This window comes from Lactuca saligna, chromosome 3, assembly GCF_052625555.1.
Source record: "Lactuca saligna cultivar CGN05327 chromosome 3, ASM5262555v1, whole genome shotgun sequence".
Lineage (NCBI taxonomy): Eukaryota > Viridiplantae > Streptophyta > Magnoliopsida > Asterales > Asteraceae > Lactuca > Lactuca saligna.
In genome coordinates this window covers 227,960,858-227,968,556 of record NC_136419.1, presented here as the reverse complement: position 1 = coordinate 227,968,556, position 7,699 = coordinate 227,960,858, and the positions used below count along the sequence as shown (strand labels likewise).

The window sequence follows — 7,699 nt, the reverse complement described above, 5'->3', positions numbered from 1 at the left end:
TTGACAAGATGCCCTAGAAACTGCACCTCGCACAACTAAAACTAACACTTGGAGAACTTTGCGAAAATTCTCTCCCTCCTCAGCGTCTCTAGAACCTCCCTTGGGTGCTCCTTAGACTGCTCCTGAGTCTTGGAGTAAACCAAGATATCATTAATGAAGACTATTACAGACCGATCCAGCATCGGTCTGCACACGCAGTTCATGAGGTCCATGAATGCGGCTAGAGCATTGGTGATCCTAAACGGCATCACCACAAACTCATAATGACAATAGGGAGTCCTAAAAGTTGTCTTCTGCACGTCCTCATCCCTTACTCGCATCTGGTGATAACCCGACTGCAGATCAATCTTGTAGAACCAAGATGTGCCCTGTAGCTAGTCAAACAAATCATCGCTCCTTAGAAGGGGATAATGGTTCTTCATCGTTACCTTATTCAGCTCCCGATAGTCTATACACATACGATGTGACCTGTCCTTCTTCTTCACAAACTGGATCGGGGCTCCCCATGGCGAACTGCTCGGCCTGATGAATCCCTTGTCTAGCAGCTCTTGCAGCTACATAGACAACTCATGCATCTCTGGAGAAGCCAACAGATATGGTGCCTTGGCTATCGGAGCCACACCGGGGACTAGGTCAATCCTAAACTCAACCTATCTATCTAAAGGTACCATGTAAATCCTCCGGGAATAGATCCGAGTACTCTCGCACTACCGGTACATCACCGACTATCACCTTACCCTTATATTGGGTATCCATGACATAGGCGATGTAACCCGTGCAACCCCGCTGAAGATAGCGCCTCACCCTTGCTGCAGAACATAGGGCCAATCAACCGTACGACCTCTCGCCCTTAATCACTAGCCCTCCCCCAATAGGAGTACGAACCCTCACTAGCTGCTGGTCGCAATCAATCACCGCCCCAGTAGGGCTCTTCCATACCAACTATAACCTTATTTCCTGTAAGGGGAATAGGGACTAGATCCACAAAAAACTGCTCATCAAACAACTTCAGTGTACATCATCAGTGAACCCTCACAACCTTGATGGTCCTATCATCCGCTATCTCTAAATCCAGTGGCCAATCCAGCTCCCCAGGAGCCCTTAAGAATTGCTTGCTGAGTGCGAGCGACACAAAAGATCGGGTGGCATCCGAATCAAACAGTACAAAAGCTGATATACCGTTCACTAAGAACGATCCTATTACAAAACACATAAACATATGCAATTATCAATATCAATAAATAGATAAGGGAAAGATACATATCCACCACCATGCCCGAGGCTGTTTGTGCCTCCTTGGATGTCAATTGAAAGGCCCTACACTTCGCCAAAGGCGCCTCACCCTGGCCTTGATGGCTGTCCGTAATCCTCAATGTAGCAGGGGCGGGCGCTGCCACCTGCCTTGTTGCTACTAAACTTGGGCACTGTGACCGCTTGTGTACCCTCTAATTGCAATGAAAGAAAATCAGATATGATAATGTCGTGGTGGTGGTAGTAGCTGTACAATCTCTACTCATATCCCTAGTTTGGCCGCACTTAAAGCAGCCTGAACTCCCTGCCTTGCACGCTCCGTCGTTCATCCTGCCGCATTTTTCCATAATGGTCACGGCCATGCTGGCTCCTAGGTCTACGATCTGAAACCTTGGGCTTCTTGCCTGAACTCCCCGACTAAACCCCCTCAGGTTTTCTCTTCCTCTCCATCTCCAAATCCAACTCTCTCTCTCTCTCTCTCTATCTATCTATCTATCTATCTATCTATCTATCTATCTATCTCTCGGTCTCTCGACCTAGCAATCATCTCCTCTAGCATCTTGCAGCTAGAGCAGCTCATAAACTAGCTGATATCACTCTGCAACATCTCATGATATTGGACCTTTTTCATCTCCTCATCCGCCACGTACTACGGAACGAGAAGGGCCCTCTCCCTGAACATCACGGTGATCTCGAGTACCGTCTGAGTCGTCTGCTTGAGATCTTGGAAATCCCTAACAAGCTGGTACACCTCCATCACAGATGAAAACTCAACCCTGAACCTAGCCTTAAAGTCACTCCAAGTCATAGCATCAAGAGCTACATCATCACCAATGGCATGTCTGACCTCCTCCTACCAGTCACGTGCCCTGTCCTTCAGAATACAGGACGTAAGTCGGACCTTGTCCCCTTCGGGACATCTGGTGGTGCGGAATGCATTGGCAACGTCTTCCAATCATCTAGTGCTTGCAATGGGGTCCTGATCCCTATGGTAGTCGGGAGCTCCACAATCTCTGAACTCCCTGAAAGTCAGTGTGCATGACCCCATCATGGCCGCCACCTAGGTGCGTAAAGCAGTCAACCTATCATCTAAAAACTCTAAAATGCCCTCCTTGATCGTGTCGAACATCATAGGAGTCTGATCCAGGATACTGCACGTGATCTTAGAGGAGATAAACTCCTTAATATGGTCGTCTATCTGCACGGCTCCTGAGCCTGAGCCTGATCCCTCACCGGCGCTTGAACTGCCGACTGGTCTAGTGCGTAAAACCACCATTTTGAAAAACACATCACAATAAACATCAGAATACTAATTATATCTCGAGGGATCATATATACTACAGGTTCCTTGGATTCATCTCAACCTTCCTTGACTTGAGTACGCATACTTTGCTTTCAGTAGTACGAGCTCATACTACCTTCCATATTTATCTGTACTTTCCTCAAGAACTGCCTTGACTCCACGAAGTCCCTTCTACTACTACTTCTACCTCACGCACTACTCTCTTCCTAGGCTTTCCCTAGCGTAATCACCTTCCCACTCTCCACCATCAGGTGCATAAGAATTCCTTGCTATCCCCCCTAATTAGCTCGTGAATATCATTACATATCACTAAGACTAGATCATTCTTCAAATAAGAGATCCTACCCTACGACGGTTGGACTCAAACAAGAGCTGCGAAATAGAGCCAGACCTAACCTTTTGAAATTATTTAATCCTCAACTTATGTAACTTGACATATTCGTTTACTAGTTAGTCAAAGATAACTAGGACTCCTAAAAGTACGAAGCAAGCAGCCTTTAATCATTGAGTAACATAATCAAGCATATACAACTCAGGCCATCATATTGACTAATCTGTACTAGCAGGCAGTTCATAAATTTGATACATGTAATAGGCACATAAGGCATCCTTTATAGATCCTTAGCCCTAATCTAGCATGTAGTTCTCATAACATATCATAACATAAACTATATGGGTAATTTGGAAGTACTTAGTTGAGCTTGGATGATTGCATGCACCACACCCTTTTCTCTTTTTCAAAATTATTTATGCTTTTCTAAAATTATTTTCTTTTTCTCAATGTCCTTTTTATAAAAAATGATTTTCTTTTGATTTTTTTTTTCACACCAAGTCCTCAGTTGGAGTTCATACACACCCGAGAGTGTGTCCAAATCCCTCAAACCAAGGCTCTGATACCAACTTGTAACGTCCCAAAAATACGGTACAAAATTTTCGTTTTTAAATCGTTAACAAAAACATAAATATCGTCATGATATTAAATTATAAACCATGTATCTCAAAAATATCATATCAACTGTCAGTGTATCAAAATCTAATATCAAACATCATAGTGAACTATGCCAGGCTAAAAGCGGTGGTGTGTGTCATGCAGTCATCCCGAGCTCTTCCCCTTGCTACCGCAAGTACTTGAAACCAAAACTGAAAACTATAAGCACGAAGCTTAGTGAGTCTCCCCAAACTACCACATACCATACACATAATAGCATGCTTTGGGCCTTGCCCACTACATCGGGCCCCGCACGGCATCAGACGAATCCGGCATCGGGCCTCGCCCGACATCAAATCAAAATCTGACATCGGGCCCCTTGCCCACTACACTAGGCTAGAAGCGGTGGTGTGTGTCATGCAGTCATCCCGAGCTCTTCCCCTTGCTACCGGAAGTACTTGAAACCAAAACTGAGAAGTGTAAGCACGAAGCTTAGTGAGTCTCCCCAAACTACCACATACCATACATATAATAGCATGCTTTGGGCCTTGCCCATTACATCGGGCCCCGCACGGCATCAGATGAATCCGGCATCGGGCCTCGCCCGGCATCAAATCAAAATCTGAGATCGGGCCGCGCCCGGCATCGGACCGAAGTCCATTGTACGTATTTCATATCAACAAACATTAAACCTATACACATATCGTAAACATATAATCTAAACCTTCCTCGGGCTTGCCCCGGTATCGGATCGAAATCTGAAACATATAACACATAGCATACAACTAGACATCCCTCAGGCTTGCCTCGTCATCGGACCAAAGTTCGGAACATATAGCAATACATGCAAGAATCACAAAGACGTCAAGCATAGAGGCCTTCATCGGGCCCCGCCCGGCATCGGACCGAATTCAGGAACACATAAACATACAAACTACATCGGGCTAACCTCGGCATCAGACCTAAGTCCGGCATACGCTAAAATACATAAATGGGCTGTCGTTGGTGCCTTCGACCCGTTCCTACTGAAGGAAAACTCACCTCTCAAACTGGCTGTTGGTATCTCAAGTAAGGAATCTCCGATGGCTGCTTCAACGACTCCCCGACTATAAATTCACGAAAACATTTAATCAAAAACTAAAAATCCTTCTAAGGGTAAAATGACCATTTTACCCATAGTCAAAGTCAATGCTCTGATGAAGTCAACATTCTGGGTTGACCTACTCGCCGAGTCAACCTATCGACTTGCTGAGCTCTTTAACTCGAAAATCCCGAAATCACGACCCAACTCACTGAGTCGTTCTTCTAATTCGTCGAGTCCTATCGAGCTGCTCATAGTCGCGTCTTAGCGAACCAACTCGTCGAGTCCCTCTACAGAGTCGTCAAGTTCTACCTTAAACTGGAACGGGACGACACCGCCCGACTCGCCTAGTTCCCTAATGGACTCAATGAGTCCCTTTGTCTATTTGGCTATCTTAACAGATTAAACCCCTATTTTCTAGATCCAAAGTCCATACTTCGTTTGTTCATTGGAAATGATCCTTTTAAGGGTAAAGTTTCCAACTTTACCTGTTGATAGCCCTTCTTAAAGGGTTTAGCTAAACCCTAATTCTTTTAGGGCATAGATCTTTGTCCAAAAAGCCTTAATATCCCAAACCAAAGCATGAAAACCTAGATCTAGGGCCTAGACATCAGTTGAACACATAAAGTCTCGAGCTTGGTTCCACGCATGGCCTTTTGGGCTCAAAAGGCCATAATAACATCCTTAGAGCTTGCATGGGGGCTTTAATCACATAAAGTTTGCACCTTTATGCCGTTCCAGCGCATTAAGGTCTTAGATCTTGAAGATTACCCCCTTGGGTCGAACATTCTCCAAAAGCTATCATTCTTTGACCAAAAACCCACATAAAAAGGACATAAAGAGATCTAATGAACTAATAGCCAATATAAAAGCTTGATTATCAAAAAATGTAGCAAATGGAGTATAGTTCCTGGATCTACTCTTCCCCTCTTGAGCCCTCTATCTTTTTCTTCTTTTACAAGCTTCAAAAGCACACCAAGATTACTGAAAATGACTCACACTCTCAAAGAAACACTAGGGTTTTTGTGGATTAGGGTTTAGGACAGGGAGGCTAGAAATGAGGCCAGTGGGGGTTAAGGAGCTTAAATAGGGTGCAAAACCCCAAAATTAGGGTTTCAATCTAGCCGAACTATTCGTCGATTCGAGGGCTCTTGACTCATCAAGTAGATAGCTTAAACCCCGCGCATAATTTGCCCTCTACTTGACGAGTTAGGGCCACCAACTCGTCGAGTTCCTCATTCAAAATAAATAAATAAATGAGTTAAATGTGTACTAGGAACCAGGTGTTACAGACTTAGAGGTTGTAAATGAGGCCATAAGGTGGGGTGTAACACCCCAAAAATACGAGCCAAAAATTTCATTTTTGAAAACATATATTTGGCAAAACATTTGAATTAAAACGTTTACTGATCATAACATTTTATAAATATAACGCATGTCTGGAAAACATTTCATAAAACATAATAATGTCAGAGTACAAATCCCCAAGAAGATCTCATGATGCGGAATATGGAGCATGTGTGTGATGGGCCGCTACCGCGCCAGCTCTTTCCCATTCGAAGAAGAGGTACCTGAAACCAAAACTGAAAACTGTAAGCACGAAGATTAGTGAGTTCCCCCATCATACCGCATACCATACATTCACATATCATACATATTGCCAGACATTTCTGGGGTGCCCAACTTACCCGGTACGGCCATTATGGGGTGCCGACCTACCCGTGTCAAGTCATTCTGGGGTGCTGACTACCCATCGGTCCTGACGACCGAACCTCGGGGACTATTTCACCCCTACTGCTACTATCATATATACTATAACATAACATGTTATCATACATATCTGGGGTGCCTGAACTACCCTTCGGTCCTAGCAACCGAACTCGGGGACTAGTCCCCTCCTACTACCTCTATCGCATATAACGTAAAAAGCCAGCATGCAAACATATCATCATATACTGTCAGACGTATCTGGGGTGTCTGACTACCCTTCGGTCCTAACAACCGAACTCTACTACTATCACATACAACATATCATGGTAGCATATAACATATCGGTAGTAGCAAACCTAGATGATACCGCAAAGACAATCATCTATCATACATCTCCTACTGGTGGGCCGGCATTGTGGCCTTAGACCCACCGCTACTGGAAGGTAACTCACCTCGTAGTAGCTGCTAATCTGTGTGGGAATGATCTGTCTGCTGCTGCTGCTCCGAAAATCCTCCGGCTGTAATTCCCACCAAACACTTAGTCAAATACTGCTAACCGCCCTCAGGGTAAATTATCCATTTACCCTTAACAAGTCATGAGTCAAGTCACAGTCAACTGCCAGTTGACCAGACTCGCCGAGTTGGCTTGCCAACTCGCCGAGTCCCTTTCTCTATACCCAAGTCCAATAGTCCTTCATCCTACTCGTCGAGTTGTATGAAGAACTCGCCGAGTTCGCCTTCATCCGAAGAACACTCTAAGCTGTGACTCGCCGAGTTGTATGAACAACTCGTCGAGTTGTTCTTGAGACAAGAAGATTGCCATGAACTCGCCGAGTCATGGCACTGACTCGCCGAGTGACTTCATGAGTGAGTCTGGCTTCCAACCTACTGAGGCATACCCTATGACTCACTACTCCAACTCGCAAACACAAAAGGGAACAACCCTGGGACTCACGACCCAACTCGCCGAGTCAAATGAACGACTCGCCGAGTCTGCCTCATGTAAAAACTATACACGCGATTTTGCTTGAATCCAGTCCATACCATTCATAGATATGGGTTCCTAGGGCCTATTTTACACGTAAAGTTTCCAACTTTACGTGTAGATAATCACCAATGAAGGTTTTAGTGCTCAAAGTGTACCAAAAGGGTAGATCTAGGACTTTCATGCAATATGACTCCATAAAGGCAGTAGATCCAAGCTCCAGGGACTAAATCATGTCTAGATCTAAAGGCTAACAACTTATTACAACCCACAAAGCACAAACAATCTTGGAGAATGGCTCAAGAAGGACTTTCATGAGGCTATTATGGACTACAAGCTTGAAAACAGAGGGGAAACGAGCTATACCTCAAGGAAAACGTTGAGATGTCACAAAAATGCTTGGCCTCCTTCTCCTCTTCTTGATCTACTCTTCTTTCTCCT

General features: G+C 44.7%; 1 long non-coding RNA gene across 1 annotated transcript; it reads right to left on the bottom strand.

Moving 5' to 3' along the window:
- Nucleotides 1-6,004: 6,004 nt before the first annotated feature.
- LOC145034177 (uncharacterized) lies at nt 6,005-7,699 on the bottom strand. Its single transcript, XR_013677933.1, has 3 exons — nt 7,625-7,699; nt 6,726-6,791; nt 6,005-6,134 (listed from the first exon to the last, which is right to left on the bottom strand). It is a non-coding gene; the product is annotated as an uncharacterized LOC145034177 (long non-coding RNA).